Genomic DNA, 16,653 nt, shown 5'->3' on the forward strand with positions numbered 1-16,653 from the left:
TAATAACTTTCAGATGAGCGTTTCGCACTTCCAATAGTTTATCATATGAGTGAGTGTTCCCAGGAGACTCGTTCTTTTTACGAAGGATTGGCTAATGTGAAAACAAATGCAGAAAATGTTGGGCAGTAGCTTACGTGTGATATTATTAAGGCTTTTTCTCGTAGTATATAGAACACATAATTACCTAAAATATCAGCTTTTTTCTCTCAGTCCCCGTTCATGCAGCCATTCTGCCTGCGTACGAAACTGGTTGTAATCGGAGCTAGTGTGATTTAGCGTTTTCGTTTTAATTTTTTTCAATTCTAGTTGCGTACTGTCTGTGCGACTGCCTTTAATAACGGCATGTTAACGCGTTTTACACTTCTTCATGAGCACAAACTCATCGCTCGCTTAAGCGTTGCGTAAGGAACTAATCACAAACACGATCGAAAAGAAATCGGATCAAATTGATTCTGAAAAGCTGGGTTATAGCAGCCTAGTATTCACTTGAAGGAACGGGATATGTTTTTTCACGGTAATGGTTTTTAGCAGCTATTCAGTGTAGGATTGGCTCAATTGTGTGTCATATAGCAGCTTGTTACGAAAAGGACACATGATGGTCATAAGTTCCAAACGCGAAAGATCCAGCGTTAGCCGGCTTTTTATAGCAATAAAAAAGGAGTCAGATCAAAGCGTACGTTCTAGCCAGTGCCAAGTTACGCACAGAGGTTGTACAGTTTCGGGTGCTGTCAAATCTTAGTCCAGGTTTATTAAATCCTAGCTCCCAATTAAGGGGCGAGCGAGTTACACAACATGAACTGGTTTGCTTTCGCACACATTTTTTCTCTTAGAATAAAAGAACATAAAATCACCGATAATGTAGAAAATGCATACCTTGGTCTCAACCCACAATGCAGCTCTCCCCATTCTTGACCAATATTTCACGATTATACGGCTGCTGATTTGAGTGGTTGATAATTCGAACGCATTGTTTCCTTCGTACCAGCGAAAACGAACGCCATCAAGAACTTGAAAGGTTGAAATGCTTTTGGCCTCTCTGCGACGGCAGTTCGCTATAAATAATTACGATTGCGACCTCCAACAAGCGAAAAAGGTCATGTGCTACAACCGCTCCAGAATTTTGACCGCGAAACTTTCCCCACATAGTACTAGGATCATGATATGAAAGTGTAAGCTGTTTTTCATTTCCTGCAACAATTCAATTTTCTTGATAGAACAACACAAAATTGAAGGTGTTTAAAACTCACAATTTCCGTTGATTAGTCATTTAATGCGTGTAAATGTATTTGGGAAGTTTTATTCCCTCTGAACACTTATAAAAGGAGGGCTAGAAACGTACGCTACCACGGAATATACGACAGCTAAAGTGCTGCTTACGAGCCACTGACCGCATTCGAACTGAACTTCACCAGCAAAATAAATCCTGCATACTCACCTGATAGCTTACGTTTATGCAGACCGTGCGGTTCTTAAAAAAAAGTTTTAAATTCTGGATGCAGCGTTCGTAAAAAAATATCTTTGAAGTTATGTGCGAAGCTTACTCTGCATCTTCTTTTTTGCAGTGTGTATAATGTAAGACTCTACGTGTCACCTTCTGCAAACGTATCAGGTCTCTTACTGAAAACGTGACTGAAAATTTCAACACCCCTTTTCTATTCCTCCCCCTATCCCCTTCCTTGCCTCCTTAAAATTTAATTTCAGCCCATGCTGTATGTTTCCATATCTTTTTTGACGTAACGATATCATGCAATACCGATACGTCTAACAGCGAATTATTTGCTTCTCTGAGATGGTTGATTTGGAAACCTTGTAGAAAACTATTTTTTCTGAGGTTGTTCGTATTCGCTTTATATACTACGGCAGCGACTTGCAGACACGAAGCTACCAAATACAGATCGTCTGTAATTATGCGTGCACCTAAGTACTATTACGAACATCAAAGAGCAGGGGACGACCTATGGTGCCAGTATGCGGTGCACGTTTACTATTCGTTTGTTTGTATGCTTGATATCCAGTCGAATATTGCTGTATCTAAAGCCGTGCGTCCAGGGTCCTATTCCACCCTGTGTTAGCAAGCCGTGTAGGTAAGAGCAAGACATTAGGCGCAGGCTTCTGAGAGATTTATTTGGTACTTAGAGCATTAGAGTTCCGAAAATGCATTAAATTAAATAAGTGTGCTGAATTAGGTTGTGCTAGATCTTATGGTAGATAGACAACTAATGTAATCTGGCGCTAATCGCAAGGTGTATACGTCTCCATTGTGAAAATACCCAAAATGGTTTATTATGCTCGAATTTTTTCGCGATCTTCACTTTACTTAAATATATTGAAGCAGCAGAACGTCAGCGAAACTTTTTTCCCGGGAGTAACTTAATGTGTAAAAAATATGAAAAATGCTTTTATATATGTCTTTTGAGTTTGATGCATGAATATACAAAGATATATGAGGTGACGACCTCTCCTTAGAATTTGCATGCAGGTTTGTGTTGTTTGGTCAGGATAAATTTAGGTGTTACGTGCCTGCCTAATGGGAAGACCACATAATATCCCTTCATGACTGCATTCTCCTGAGACACGTTTAACCAGGTCTTCATTAATATTTACTTAATTATTCAAAGATGCTGAAGAAGCTTTAAATTTATTGACGTTCTTGAGATTAATAATTTCATTTTCCGTGTGCTACGAAAATATAGGCGAGGGCAGTGGGTATATACAAAATTGCTTGAATGTCATTATGCGAACATCCAGCACACAAAAGCCTTACCCTAGATGTCAGAATTTTTAAAACCTTTGGAGCTTTTTTTCCTCGATACGGAGCACTGAACGTAGCTGAGCAGAGAGAGCCTGTGTCCTGTCTCTGAATGCGAAATCCCGTTGGGGAGAACTCAATCATGTCGAGTGCCTAGCCGCATACTAGCACCGCTGTTTGCACTGTTAACTCGTGGCGGGCGATGCCTGCAAACGGAACGATGCCCTCGCAATTGCCATGCACTACGTTACTTTGTAATAATGGTTCTCACGTCGTATCTTTCCGTCTGCGGAAGTTGTTATTCGTTCCACCCTCTTGTTGCAGGAAATAACAAAGTCAAACTTTGCAAACGGGGTATCATTAATTCTCTCAAGGGCATAAAAGCGTACGCAAACGACGCAGCACAGAACATCCACACTTGTGTGTCAGTGGAGTCCGCTCAATGAACATTTTAGGCAGCAGAAGACCCGTAAGCGAAAGTGCGCAGAATGCTTGAGTAGCCTCTTGATATTTCTGGGCCATGGTAATTTCGCGGAAAGCATGCTTATTTGCTACTTGAACTTCGGCCACGTTTTCGAGTCCTGACAGACGCCAAACGAGCGAGTAATATTAAACCCATGCGGTGCATTCTGACGAAGTTAGTTAAGTGAAATAAAATGGTTGTGCATCAAATGCTATTGCACGGTTGATCACACAAATAACGAGAAAGGAACACTGTATAAGAGGACGTAAATTCTGAGCTGAAAATAAAAATACAAGTGTGGACATCTTTGTTTACTTCCAGCAATCCTCATGTTTACCGCAGTCTTAGAAATCGCCATAGATTCTTCTTATGGCGACAAAATATGAATGCTTCACTTGATGAAGCTATTAAATTTGTTGCGTAACCCCAGAAAAGAAAAAAATGAAAGGTATTATTTGCTGTGGTTTTTTTCTAACACTCGCAGAAAGTATATACAGCCATAAAGCGCTCAAATAATTGATGCACATGAAAAGACAACACGCCTGTGTCGTTGTGTTAATCTAGTTCCTCTACGCTAACTTTCCTTGTCTGATGTATCACTGCAACAAAGTCAGCAAATCGAATTGGCATGATGCGACATTTTAATTACCTACAGAAAGGAAGTGAGCAGGCTGGTGAGGTTCATCTCTTTATGGTCATATGTAGTTATTGCTCATGAAGCAACTAGTATGAGAAGGCCCGAGAATAGCCAGTCTGAGCATGCTTTGTCTGAAGAAAGTTAGCTGTAATACGTTTACACGACGATTCTGGGACGCATGTGCAATCGGAAAGGAGGCTACAAAAGAAAACAATCAGCGGCTGCAGCTGAAGTAGGAGTGCACGGAGTAAATTCAGTAGGCAAATGGAGCAAAATTGTCTATGAAAAAGTTTACATAATGTCATTCAAGAAGGCCACGAAAAACAGTAAAGAAATGTTTATGTGGAATTTGCGCATAACATAGAAAAAGTGAGAAGAGCAGTAGCCAAATTCTGACACGTACCTCGAATGTTTTATAGCAGCAGTTCTAATGGCAGTCTTAAATCGCAAAAAAAGTGTTTTTTCGTAAAACGAATGCAAATACAAAAGATGAAAGCATACATTTCTGAAGCCATGGACTGTCACAGGAAAAAGTTCACTCATTAGCATTCCAGTGACAACCGTGCCACTACCTAGGGCCAGAGTTTGGAAATTCTATTTTGCCGCATCAAAACTGTACATGTCGCAGAGGGAAGGAGTGGGCGCAGGCGACGGCGACAAGTGCCTGCGTCGGCGAAATGGCAGTCCTGCCATTCGTCCCATTTTAGTTACATATACCAAGGAAATATTCTTCAGAAGTCCTCGAAGTGACAAGGAGCACTCTCTGTGACCTTGTTACGTCTGTTCCCTCCTCGCAAATGAGTTTTCTCGTCTGTCAAAACATCGACCTCGCCGCTAAAGCTTCTTGCTTGCTGCTCTTTTTATGCGTAGAAAATGCAGTGGAAAAGAATTAAATGAAGAAAGCGTTGTCTAAGAAGCTGAGGGCTAAAAGTAGCGCCTTTCACGTGACAAGAAAACACATTCGCCGTAGCCGTGGGCACTTACAATATTTCATATCTCATTCGCGACTCCATAAAAGAGGGTGTCATGGCGAGAGTGCCGCAGTATGAAGCGTTCCTGTCCGCTTTTCCCTCTAAACGCCGACGATCAGCTGGGACATTCCCTAAGGACGAATGCTGCCATATTAATGGCGCACGTCGCACTCGCTTTGCCCTCGAGCGTTGCATTTGCGTTCCGCAAGCGTCGCACAAAATGTGCGTCTAAATGGGAGTTCGTGGCGTCTTTTTCTTCCAGAAGTCGCGCAGCGCACCCTCAGATAGCATCAAATCATCACGGTCATCGCGAAACATGAATTGCTGCTAGAAATACAATCACGGTAGATGTGGCCGTATACGTGCCAGAAATATTTACATTGTAAGTCACGGCGCTTGCGCAGACGTTATAAAAAGTACTAGATGACGCAAAGAAGCGTAAAGATTATTATTTGACGCTTGATGGAGTAGAAATTTCGCGCCTGGAGAGTTGCTTCGGTTGTTCTTTACCAAATACGTCAACAATTTTCACGCAATGTATCGTATTTATGACGTGTAGATCATACATATTCATTTCCGCAGGGCAAAAAAAGACTCCTCTTACAAAAGCGTTCTATGATTTCCATCAAATCAGCATCGCTCTGCAAAATGTTTTCAAACCGGTCATTACTGAGTTTCAGCCTTGGTTTCTGAAACCTATGCGTAGCTCTCGTGCTCTTCAGAGACTGCACCAATATTGATTAAACATTTAACCACAGACAAACTAATGTTTACATTCTAGCTTGAAAAAAATTTAACCGCACTCAGTCACCGCTTGCAGTCTGTGACCCTTATGCGAAAACAGCGTGTAAGGCCTTATGAAGAAAGACATAAAAGCAAAGCACTTTCAGTTCAACAATAGCACAGTGCGTCCAATTGTTGCATGCGGAAACCTGGGGCTACTACCGAGTCACCCCACCCCCCCCCCCCCCCCCTATATTCTCCCTTACTTCTCCTTAAACGGACCACTTTAGCTTATGTCGCTATAAGGAGGTGTCTTGAAAAAGAGGTAATGTGCATTGCAGCATGTTCGAAACCGGAGATATAGGCGAGGAGAGGAGCCGGTGATTATTGGTCGTGAGAAGACAAAATGCACAGACTTTTCGTAGGGTTTGTATTGACGCGACGTTTGATTTGGTCGCACGCCAGAGACTTAGTGTTCTTAGTTACACACTATAAGCACTTTCTGATATGCGCAAAAAAAAAAACCGAAGTGTGGTCATGTGGTAGAGCATCTACGTCGCATTCGGGAGGTGCTGGGTTTTGATCCCCAGTGCCGCCGGGTACCCACCGGTTTTCTATTGGGTACAAGATTTCCCCCGGCCTGGTACGCGGCTCTGCTAGGGTGAGATGCGTGGGGAAAGGGTCCTGGACCAATCAGTTTAAACTTCTTACTGGCTCCTATGTACTGCGAATGTGGCTCATTTTAATGCCTCAAAACTCTCATTATATTTCAAGTTGGCATCTGGGGACGGTTTTATTGTGTAGTCGAGTGCGCTGTTGAAGGTTATGGTTTTTCCGTCTCCGACAGCTTTTCTAACACAAACGTTCGCAGCAATTATTCTTTCCTCAGCTAAACTATGAGGACCGTAGGATATAACGCAATGCATCAACAAACCACTGAAGTAAATGAACTAATCTAAGCCATGGGCCCTCCTTCAACCACGCAAAGCATGGCGCTGACTTGCGCTAAACGTATCCATTGCTAAGAGCTACGACTAGTTATAACTTTTCGTTACCCCTTTCATTTTTAGCTATATGTGATCTTCCCTTATTCTAGAACGGTCCTCAGAGTTTCTTTGTCGTTTCTTTTATTGAAAATAACCTCTCTTCTGTCCGCTTAGGCTATGATGGGCAGAATTATGGGAATGCATTCCTCTATATGCTCTACATTTGCAATACTATACGGGGAAGAAATAACAATGTTTTTTTCACCTCGTTAGTTTTCTTTTATCCCTTGTTTTCATTTATTCTAGAAACGTAATCACCAAGGTAAAAAGGCGGCAGAATTTCTTTGCTTGCATAAACGATCTATGAAAGTAAGTGAAAACCGAGATACGAGAGTAACTGAAAACCAAGCGATAGCCTGGTTCGAGTGATATGTTAAGTTGTTGCGATGTTGTTTTTAGAGTGCGTGCGATGATGCTTCCGCCCGCTCCTACCCACTTCTCATCTACTCCTACGACCGTCCAACCCCCTAAGCCTGTTTTACCTTTTAGCACGACCAGGGACATGTAATTTTTGAATCGTTCGACCATTCCCGTCACACAATTTCTTCTGCCCTCCTCGTTGTGCGAACGTCTCCAGTGACATCACCGACTAGGGGTTTCTAGCTACAACCGATTTAGGCATAAGACGTTTAGAATTGAAAAAATGGTCGACCCTATCCTCAGCGTTGGGATCATGAACTGAAAAAAAGCTACAACATCTTGTTTCAATTATCCAAGCAAATGAACCATTCAAAAGAGAAAAAGTATGAATAAATTCTAACGCTTAAATTTCTTTTTAGTAACACTTTTAGTGAAAAACGCATCACTGCATTACAATTTCTGGAGAACTGTCAATGATGTTAATTCAAGTTGCTTTGACAGACCTGCTTTGTCGACGAAACTCCTTCAAGTATGATCATGGAGCCTCGCACGTGGCCAATAATTTGTTGTTATAAAAATATAAGCCTTCCTCGCGGCTTTTCTGGAAGGCTAAATGTAGCTAAGTATTCTTATTCTGCTGGGATCAGGTCTGCCTCCACCTTTTGACACTCTGTCCGTCCATGAAGGCGTTGCGCTTGCATCTGTCTATCAGTCGGATAATCACAGATAGGTTGAAGGCGGAAATAAAGCACCTCGGTATATTTGTTCTTCCTACTTTTTTTATGAAAACAAAAGATAGTCGCCCTAGTCCCGAACATGGCGTTTGGTCCCACGTACAAAAGTGAGAAGCCATATTCTCGTCACGTACACTGCATCTGTCATTGATATATAGTTATTTTCGTAACTAAAACCCAGAACAAGTTAGCATCACTTCGATTTTACTCACTGTTGCATGCCGTTCTGAGCAATATGTTTGGCAAAATAATTGCCTGCTTTACGGAACAGCGTTACATCTTCTGTGCTCTTTCTTTCGAGATGCGTAATCGTGGAAGCATGCTACACGTATAAATTGTTAGCAGGCCACTCGAGGGATTTGCTCACACAAAAGGTAGGTCAGCAATAACCCAAGCCACGGCAGTCGTATTCTATGCGTCGCAAATTTGTTAACGTGGTCTTTGGTCAGCAACAGCTCTTGCATATTAGCGGCCGAGAAAAAAACCGCTGCTTTTCTGATGGCTCAGGCCACTCGATGATTGAAACAGCGCTGGAAGTTTTTAACAGCGCAACTACAGGAACCACAGGGACATCAGAGGCCAAGCGGTCCAATTATGGTAAATATGCTTGCAGAGATTTAAATAAGGGTATAGGGTACCGTAACTTGGGACTCGTAAGTGCTTTTGGGCTCTTCTCTACGTCTTTTTATTCGCCGATGAAATGCTTGAAACCGTGCCAATTTTGGGGAGCGGCGTACACAGTGTAAGCAGTCGGTTGTGTCTTTCTTCACAACGTCTTTTCAACGATCACCGCACTCAGTCTAGAAACAATTTAAAATCACTTATAGATTTGGTTATGTGCATTTTTGCAAGTCCAGAATAATATTTTTTTGAAATTCCAAACTTAATCTTGAACCGTTACCACTTTTTCTTCTTTCTTTTGTGTATAGTAAGTGGCCAAGAGCATCCACTTCCAAGCACACAGTTCGTGTGCCAATATAGCTGCTTGGTTTCTTCGTTAATATAGTTGAAAATGAGTGCCAGGCCACTGAGCATTCTTTTAGTCAGGTGATTAGTTACTTTGCACTTGTTATAGCCTTTTATTTCATCGCAGAACATATCGGGCACATAGCGCCTACACAAGACTTGAGCGTATAGCTTTCTTATGACAAGAAAAGTTCGTACAGTCATACAGCTGAAGAAATTTCGTGAGATAATAGCTCGGAGTGGATGCTGACAAGCCTACGCACGTTAATGAACGGAGCCTATACAACGTAAGCTGCGATAGTATGTCATAAATATCCCACCGTATTTAAAGCGCTACAAAGTTGTCTCATCTGCCTGCCTCTCTCCCGCTCAGTCTGCAGCAACAGCTTCAGCGCCCAAATTATAGCGTGAAGAGTGCACCCATTCTTCGCACGTCAGATGTATCGACAGAGGTTAACATCTGTCGAAACGTGCAATTGATCTTGGTGCATGCGTCATCCCACCATTCTTAAACGCTCACGAGTAAGTTCACTCCTTCTAGCTGGCCGAAATTATGGAGAGTACACCACATCTTTCGGAGCCCTCCATCTCTGCAGAACCCCCGAACGTGAACATCACTCCTATCTCCATACTCGTCCTGTTCGCAGTTGCAGCAGATCGTTAGACCCGAGCTGGTAACTCGATAGCGAACTCTTTTATTCATTGCTGATGGCCGAAATATATAGTTTACAGCAGGGGGACACTTAATGCGACGATATTATCGATGATAGCCACTCCGCCTGATCATTCTCTGCCTCTCTCTTCGATTATCTGCGCGAGAGATTCACCGCGGCAGGCTGTCGTCTCATTACTAGCCTAATTAACATACAAATGAGCTTAGTGCTTAATGCGTGCTTGGCAACCTAAAATTATGTCATAATCTTCTACCACAAAGACCTGGCTCGGGGTCAAAGTGCACTGTGGAGAGGGATTATCGCTGTTCCCCTAACTTTTCTGACGTCCTTACTGCACGTTTATTCGTGTCGCTACAATGAGCACTCTGCAAAGTGAGCTACCTGCGAAGGCAGAAAGCTGGACTAGTTGGCGGTTTAATATTAATTGTTAGGAATAGCACTTAGGGTGCGAACCAAGAAAAAAGAAAAAGAGGACAGGACGAGCACTAAACATCAGCCTAAATTTCCTCTTCCAGAGAAGGTACATAAATACAGTTCCTTGGCACATGTTCACGCTGGATTAAAACAATGCAAGCCCAGAAAATTACCTCAACCTCTTTCAAAAGGCATGGTCGCGCGAGCGGGCTATAATATAGAGCTTTGGACAGACGTTGACTTTCACAGTCTTTGACATTGTTATCCCAACTGGTAATTATGTTCACAAGAATTTCGGTTTTCCTTTTCTCGTCGGACAGGATCTACCTTACATTCATAGATCGCTGGGAGTCCTTCTACGTACCACTCCAGGCGCAGTAGTGCACGCAGTTGTCATGCGATGCGCCGCTGCCCTACGATGGAAAGTGCTGCACCCTCTAGGGCCTGCAAGACCCAGGTTGCACTTTGCGAGCAACCTCTCACGACTAATCATTACAACCTGCCAAGCGTGGGCAGTTTGCTCACAATCTGCTTGGCAGGTTGTAATGACATCATAAACTCGCATCACCTAGACAGCCCACCTGCCACCTACGTACTTCTCCGGGGTTCTTGGTGCCCTAGAACTGGAGCCCGCATTCGCTGCTTTCGTCGATGTTTGTCCGGTCTCTCTGGGACATTGAAGGACTGGGTAGCAGGCAGCAGAAATGGGTAGCAGTAGCACTGAAGAACCGGAAGCTGAACAAAGTGTTAGTAGCAAGTAGCTGTGAGAAATGAAAAGAAGAAAGCGTGAGCTCCTGTTTTAACCACGTATCGTTAAGCGTATAGTGTCGCAAGAAGGCCGATATTGTCGTCGCCGTCTTTACCACGAGTTTTTTTTATCGGCCCATTTGCTTACGGTCTGATTTTGAGCAAACTGCCCACCGTGGCAAGTGACAGTTAGAGTGACTATTGTTCGCGGGAGGTTGCTCGGGACGAGCAACTTGATGATCAGAAGCTCTACCGATTGCATCACTTACCATCAAAGGGCTGTTGAGCAAAGCTTAACCTCTGAATAACCGCGCCCGGATTGGTTTGAGGAATCCCAATGATCTATGAATGTAAGGTAGAAAATACCAATGTCGCATATTAAAGACTTAACCCATTAACGCTGTCACGTTATAGCCTCAAAGCGGAGCTTGAGTGCACTTACAGTTTCTTTGGCACCAGGAGGGGCGGCTATAACAGTCGCGTGCAGATATTTAAGAGAGAGGAGGTACCTGCCAAAGAAAAAAAATGCGAAGGGCACTTATGTCCACTTAAGTGCTTTGATTGCAAAAACAGTATTTTTTCTAATTAGATTTTATTCTGCCTTGCTTTCTGATGGCCCACCTACTCATTTTCGTACACTGGTAAGGCAACGCATATGCCTGTTTCACCTTTGTTCGCGTAGAAGCAACGTGGTTTTACGGCGTATGGACTGTGTGCTCTCCTCGCAATCACAACGTCCTGGGTTCAGATCTCCGCACCTGCAGAAGGAATGTTTGCCTGGTCACGCAGATTTTGAAACAGCACTTTTTCAGTAGATAAGGTTTCGTTGAAGATTAGACATCCGCTGTTTTTGCATGAAAAATATTTAGGTCATAGACGCCCATTGCAGAGACCATGTGCGCCTTTGCCACGAATGTGATTTTCGCGCAGTCTTCATCGTGCTTGAGCGCATCCGTTTGGAGCGACGAGACTCTGCCAAGAAACCGGGAGTGTGGTGCAGGTGAACCACTGCAGCAACATTTTTTACGCTCAGGCATAAAAAAATATTTTCTTTTCCTCTTATTTTTCAAGCGCAAAAAAGAGTAGCGAGCTAAAAACTTTGCAGTTCATTTTATGCCGAAGATGACTTCACATATCTGTAGGAATTTTATTACTGCATAAAGAACTACACCGTGGAATCGTTTTTTTTTGGGGGGGGGGGAGGACTATTTTTCATTGGATTTACGCTGCGGCTTTAAAATATTACGACATATAACAGAAACCCATTTTGAATTGATGCGCAGTTCACCGTGGTAAATGTCGCATTCGAATGAAATGGCATCAGAATATTTGTCTTTAAATTGATATTTTCTTGGAAAGCATTCCGCATGTGTATCTGCACCGCACTCTCAATGTCTAAATCGAGCACATGTGCAGCCAGGGAGAAGTATTGCACCCGCTCTAGAATTTATGATAGCCTCAAGCCAAAATATTTTTGTCGGCACCTGCGCCGCGAAATTATTGTCTATTTAACGGCCTCATTGGACCAAATATATGTTTCTGTCCTAGCACCAGCTCCTCCTGTCTTCTCTGAGTAGGTTTCAACTGCGGGCTAAAACATGCGTAAAAAACAGTGCAAAAAAAAGCGTGGGCCGAATAAGACGACGCGCCAGCGATCCAGCCCGAGACCGTGATTTTTCATTAGGCAGTGACAGCCGGTTCCATTTATTTCGTATTCAATTCTCTGCGCCTGCAAGCCGTGGTACTTCACTGGTTAGATCCTGAGCACAAGAGAATAAAAAATAGCACGTGATAGTATGCAAACATACCTAAATGAAAATAAAAGCCGCAAACTGCGTTATAACTCCGTGAAAGAGGCGCCAACAATATCAGCTACGCGTCTCTTCCTCAAGTAAGATCTATTATTAGCGGCTTGTTGAGCACTTATTTTGTAAACCTCTCTCCTAGATAATTTTTTAATGGACGTTCATTCGTTTATAACCATACTGAACGAAGTGCTCCAAAAAAGGTTAGTTTGCGGCAGTAAAACGTAAAATTTAGATGTAGTTTAGGTTGGAAATGCACTCCATACGTTTGCTTGAAAAGACTGATAGGAGGGCATCAAATTACACCGCAATTTAATCCCATAAAGAGGGCTTTTTGAAACTTTTTTTCATTGAAATGGAAGTTGAAGCCAGCTTCAAAATCTGAAAAACTAAGATTTTACAAAAATACAGAATTTTTTTAATAGAGAGTAAAAGGTACTCCACCGAAAGAGCAATTCTTATAGAAGTTGCGTGGTAATAATGACGCTGTCTCTCTCAACTACTAACAGGGGTGCACTGCAAGAAGCCATTTGTCCAGAGAATTGGCCGTACCGGCTTTCTCAAACGGTGTCTAGTACTAAGAACATCCTCAAAGAGAAATTCGCCGTTTTAACTCAGACTGCAATGAATGTCGAAATCTTGTTTATTTTTAATTTTGAAGAATTCTTCGACACCGATCGCAAGCAGAAATAAGATTTCAAAGCTGTCAATAAAATCTTTAAGCTAAAATTGACGTTTTAATGCCCCTTATTGTTAACCACCGCAATTGTTCCACTTCGAGGGCGCAGATCTCAAACTGGACTGCAGTAAAAGTTCCTAATTTGTTTCAGCTCGGACCACCGGCTTCCCGTGAGGCAAGTGAGAGCGATCTGTTTCGTACATCTAGGGGCGTTCTTTTTAGAAGCAGGTCTCGAGGTACAATTCGGCCCATTTGTAGGAAACCACTCTTAATAAGCATTATGGTTGTTCGCTTTCTGCACTCGTAAACCTCACATACCCTTGCAATCGCACTTACATTATAGGTTGGAACTATGGCATGGCGTTACTCTCTGGCGTTACAAGCAGTTTTATAAGACGCCATCTAAGTTTCGTAATTGTGCGGACTATGAGGCACACGCGCCCAATTTCAACTTGACATCTATCGCAGTTTTTTACTCAGTAGTGAGAAAATATCTAGCCAGAATAGACTTTATTTCTTTTTTTGTAGCACGGCACAACTGACTGCACCTAATGGCGCAAGGTATGAAGTTTCAACGTACCGAGCAAATCAGTCCAGTTATGATCACTAGACGACTGATATCTGGCGTTGGGTAGGTCGGAATTATTGGAAATTATTTAAGATACTCAACGTGCTTTCGCAATGTGCACTTTTAACGAAACCAAGATGTGTTCAAAAGATCATAAAATGTTTGCATGCGCTTCAGTTCGAAACTAGGACGCGAAAGCAAACACCTACAATAGAGCAAGATTCCATACTTTCAAAAAATCGAGCAGCCGCAAAGCGAGATTTAGTGCTGCGTAAACAAATATGGATATCACAACAAAAGAGAATATGAGGTCAGTGGCCTTAAAGATTATGATGGTGTGCACTACATCAGTGCACTCATGTGTTAACTGGTGGTGCTATTGGGGAACTGAAAACCCAGCACTAAGTGCTGTAATTACTTAGAATATTAATAGTTATTTTTTTAATCAGGAGAGATTTTTTCCCAATCCCACTAAATATAATTATCAGTTTGTTCATGAATATCCTCGAAAGCCGGAAGAATTATTCTTACTGAACGTCTGCTGCCAGGTATAAGCGAAACATCATGACGTCATAAAAACTGGTGCCGCAATTACAGTGATCTGACCACGCGGCACATGTACATTTCCGGCAGTTTGATTCCCATGTTTCTGCGTAAACAGCACTCGGCATTAGACCCCGTGAAGCGTGGGGTGGCTTTAACTCTACTCAAGGTTTACTGAATTAGAGAATAAGCAGACTGTTCTTTAGTTATAATACTGTGTGTGTTTTTTTAACTGAATTCATTCCATACTGAACTCACTCACGACATCAGACCTCGCGTGTAAAAGTGCCTTTATCATGCGCTTACTCTTTAAAAGCTTCAAAAATACCGGTTACAAGACGTGAACGGGATTTTTCCCTTCATGAAATGACTTTCCTCCCGAATGGATAATATATTGCGAAAAATTCATCAAGCAAAACATCCTGAACTTCCTAATATTATTCACACATCTCCCGCACAAAACAATGTACAACACAATATTGAGTTCAAGCGAGCTAACGATTTCTGACGAGGAGGAACTTTGGTTGAAAAATAAGACAAAAACAACGGAAAGAATCTTGGCTGTACCGAAAAAGGGACACTTTTTTCAATAAAGTTGTGATGCGCTTGCTGTTCATTCAGACAGACACAATACATTTTTGCATTGAAACTTGCAAATGAACGTGAAACAATTACAGTATGTGTCGAATTACATTGCCGAATATACTTATCAAAGCAAAGCCGAATGATTTCAAGTCTCGCGTAAAGAATGGATGTAGTGATGCGGCCGAATGGTAAGCGTGAATTCTTGCTGCTGACATGGAAGAGCCTGATGTTTGCCGGTTCTCTCAGATAAACTCGATATTCCTTGATCTCACATTTGAAGATAATTTAGAATAAAGCAATGAGAACTCAGCCTTTTTTGTTGAGATCTTTATTTTTATTCCCCAGCAAAATTAATCTCTCATTTACAGAACTAAAGTCTAAGCGCCAGCCGTCAACAAAATATTAATTTTTAGTTTTTTCAACCCCATCATCAGGAGTTTGAGTAACAAGAGCCGTTTTGTACTTACGAATTAATACCCAAGAAACAATGTACATAATTTCATCCGCTAGTAATCATTAAACTTTACATGAGCAATTTATAAATAAAATGGAAGCAACACACAGCCACCCATTTTAAAGATTGCAGATGAGACGAACTTTATATAGAGTTTGGGCATCGTTCTTACAACATCCCGCCTTCCATAAATGCGATATTCTGGTTACGTTTACAGTGCTGCAACTGTTCCCGACTTTCGCGAAAAGCTGCGCAACTTCAAATCAGAGACCACGTTTCCCAACAATCAAACTTCCCCAGCGCTAGTCACTCGCCCACACATGAAACAGGCGGTATATCCCGGTATTGCTTCAAGAAGACTCGAATAAGTGTGTATGTAACGATACTACAAAATCTCTATTATGCCGCTGAGTACCTCGCCGCTTTGGGATTTGAACCGGTGAAGCCTGACAGACTATTTCCCAATGATAAAATCAATGGCGAGGCCTCTTCTGCGTAGTACCGGTAAATGATGCAATCTGCAGCTTGGCGCCGCGTAGCTACGTGAACATGGAAGAAGCTTATAAATATATCTGGCGTGATCCTCACGAAACGTGATCCACGGAGCCTTATTTTTTTTATCTAGGTCAGTATTTGCTGCATAAAACATTGTTTTCGCGCTCTTTGTAGCAGTAGGCTAATGCTGCAGACATTCGGGAAAACGTGCTCTTATTTTCCTTCGTATGCACACGTTATTTGCGGGGGCCAGAGGCGAAAGAGAAGGTGTCATGGTGTTCTGTGCAACATAAATAAAAAAACATAACAAAAGCAGTCATATGCTTCAAGCAGTCATTGTTAATGTACCCTACAGGAATGGGGGGCGCGAAGTCAGCTGTAAGTGATATTTTTACAAATCTCTTTCAAGGCACCTCCAACATCAAGCAATGCTTTTATTTTGAGATGTCAGAAATTTTTCGTGAACTTAACGTATGAACGCATTGACTGCTCCTGAGGCAAGGAATTTTTAACCTACATAGCCCGGTACTGCATCTGGAGTATATAACCCAAACGGAAGTTCTAGCAGTTATTACATATTTTTGCGTAATGCACGTTTGAGGGCTTGTTAAAATTGCAGCATGATTTCAAAAAACCACATATATTACATAAATGCACGTTCGCTTTTTTTAGATGTCCCTAAGCAAATAGTACTGGATGCGAGCACATATCAGCACATATTTTTTCAAAAAAGCATTAATTTTATAAGTATAGCATGATTTCCAGTGACTTTTTTGGTATGCTTTCAATGGTTTTGAGTCGCCATCGTTGAAAGCATACAAGGCGGTAAACAACACACATTAAACATCAGAAAAACATGAAAGTTGAGGTTTATTCAAAGTTGCTGAAAGCGGGCGAGCCCCCGCATTTAAAGATATTTATCGTTTTCCGTAGTAATCTGAACGAGGATTGAATGAAAAGAAGAGAAAGATATTGTTTACAGCTATTTTCATCGCGATCAGGCAGCAGTGCCATACTCTAAAATATAACAAACAATGTCG

General features: G+C 42.1%; 1 long non-coding RNA gene across 1 annotated transcript in view; it reads right to left on the reverse strand.

Annotated features, from left to right (window-relative positions):
- Window positions 1–10,826, reverse strand: part of LOC144130426 (uncharacterized) — a 69,900-nt gene extending 59,074 nt beyond the window's left edge. Inside the window, exons 1-2 of the long non-coding RNA XR_013314097.1 lie at window positions 10,754–10,826; window positions 10,334–10,498 (exon numbers count right to left, since the gene is read on the reverse strand). This is a non-coding gene — a long non-coding RNA (uncharacterized LOC144130426). The remainder of the gene's footprint in view (window positions 1–10,333; window positions 10,499–10,753) is intronic.
- Window positions 10,827–16,653: the final 5,827 nt, after the last annotated feature.

This window comes from Amblyomma americanum, chromosome 4 (assembly GCF_052857255.1).
Source record: "Amblyomma americanum isolate KBUSLIRL-KWMA chromosome 4, ASM5285725v1, whole genome shotgun sequence".
NCBI lineage: Eukaryota > Metazoa > Arthropoda > Arachnida > Ixodida > Ixodidae > Amblyomma > Amblyomma americanum.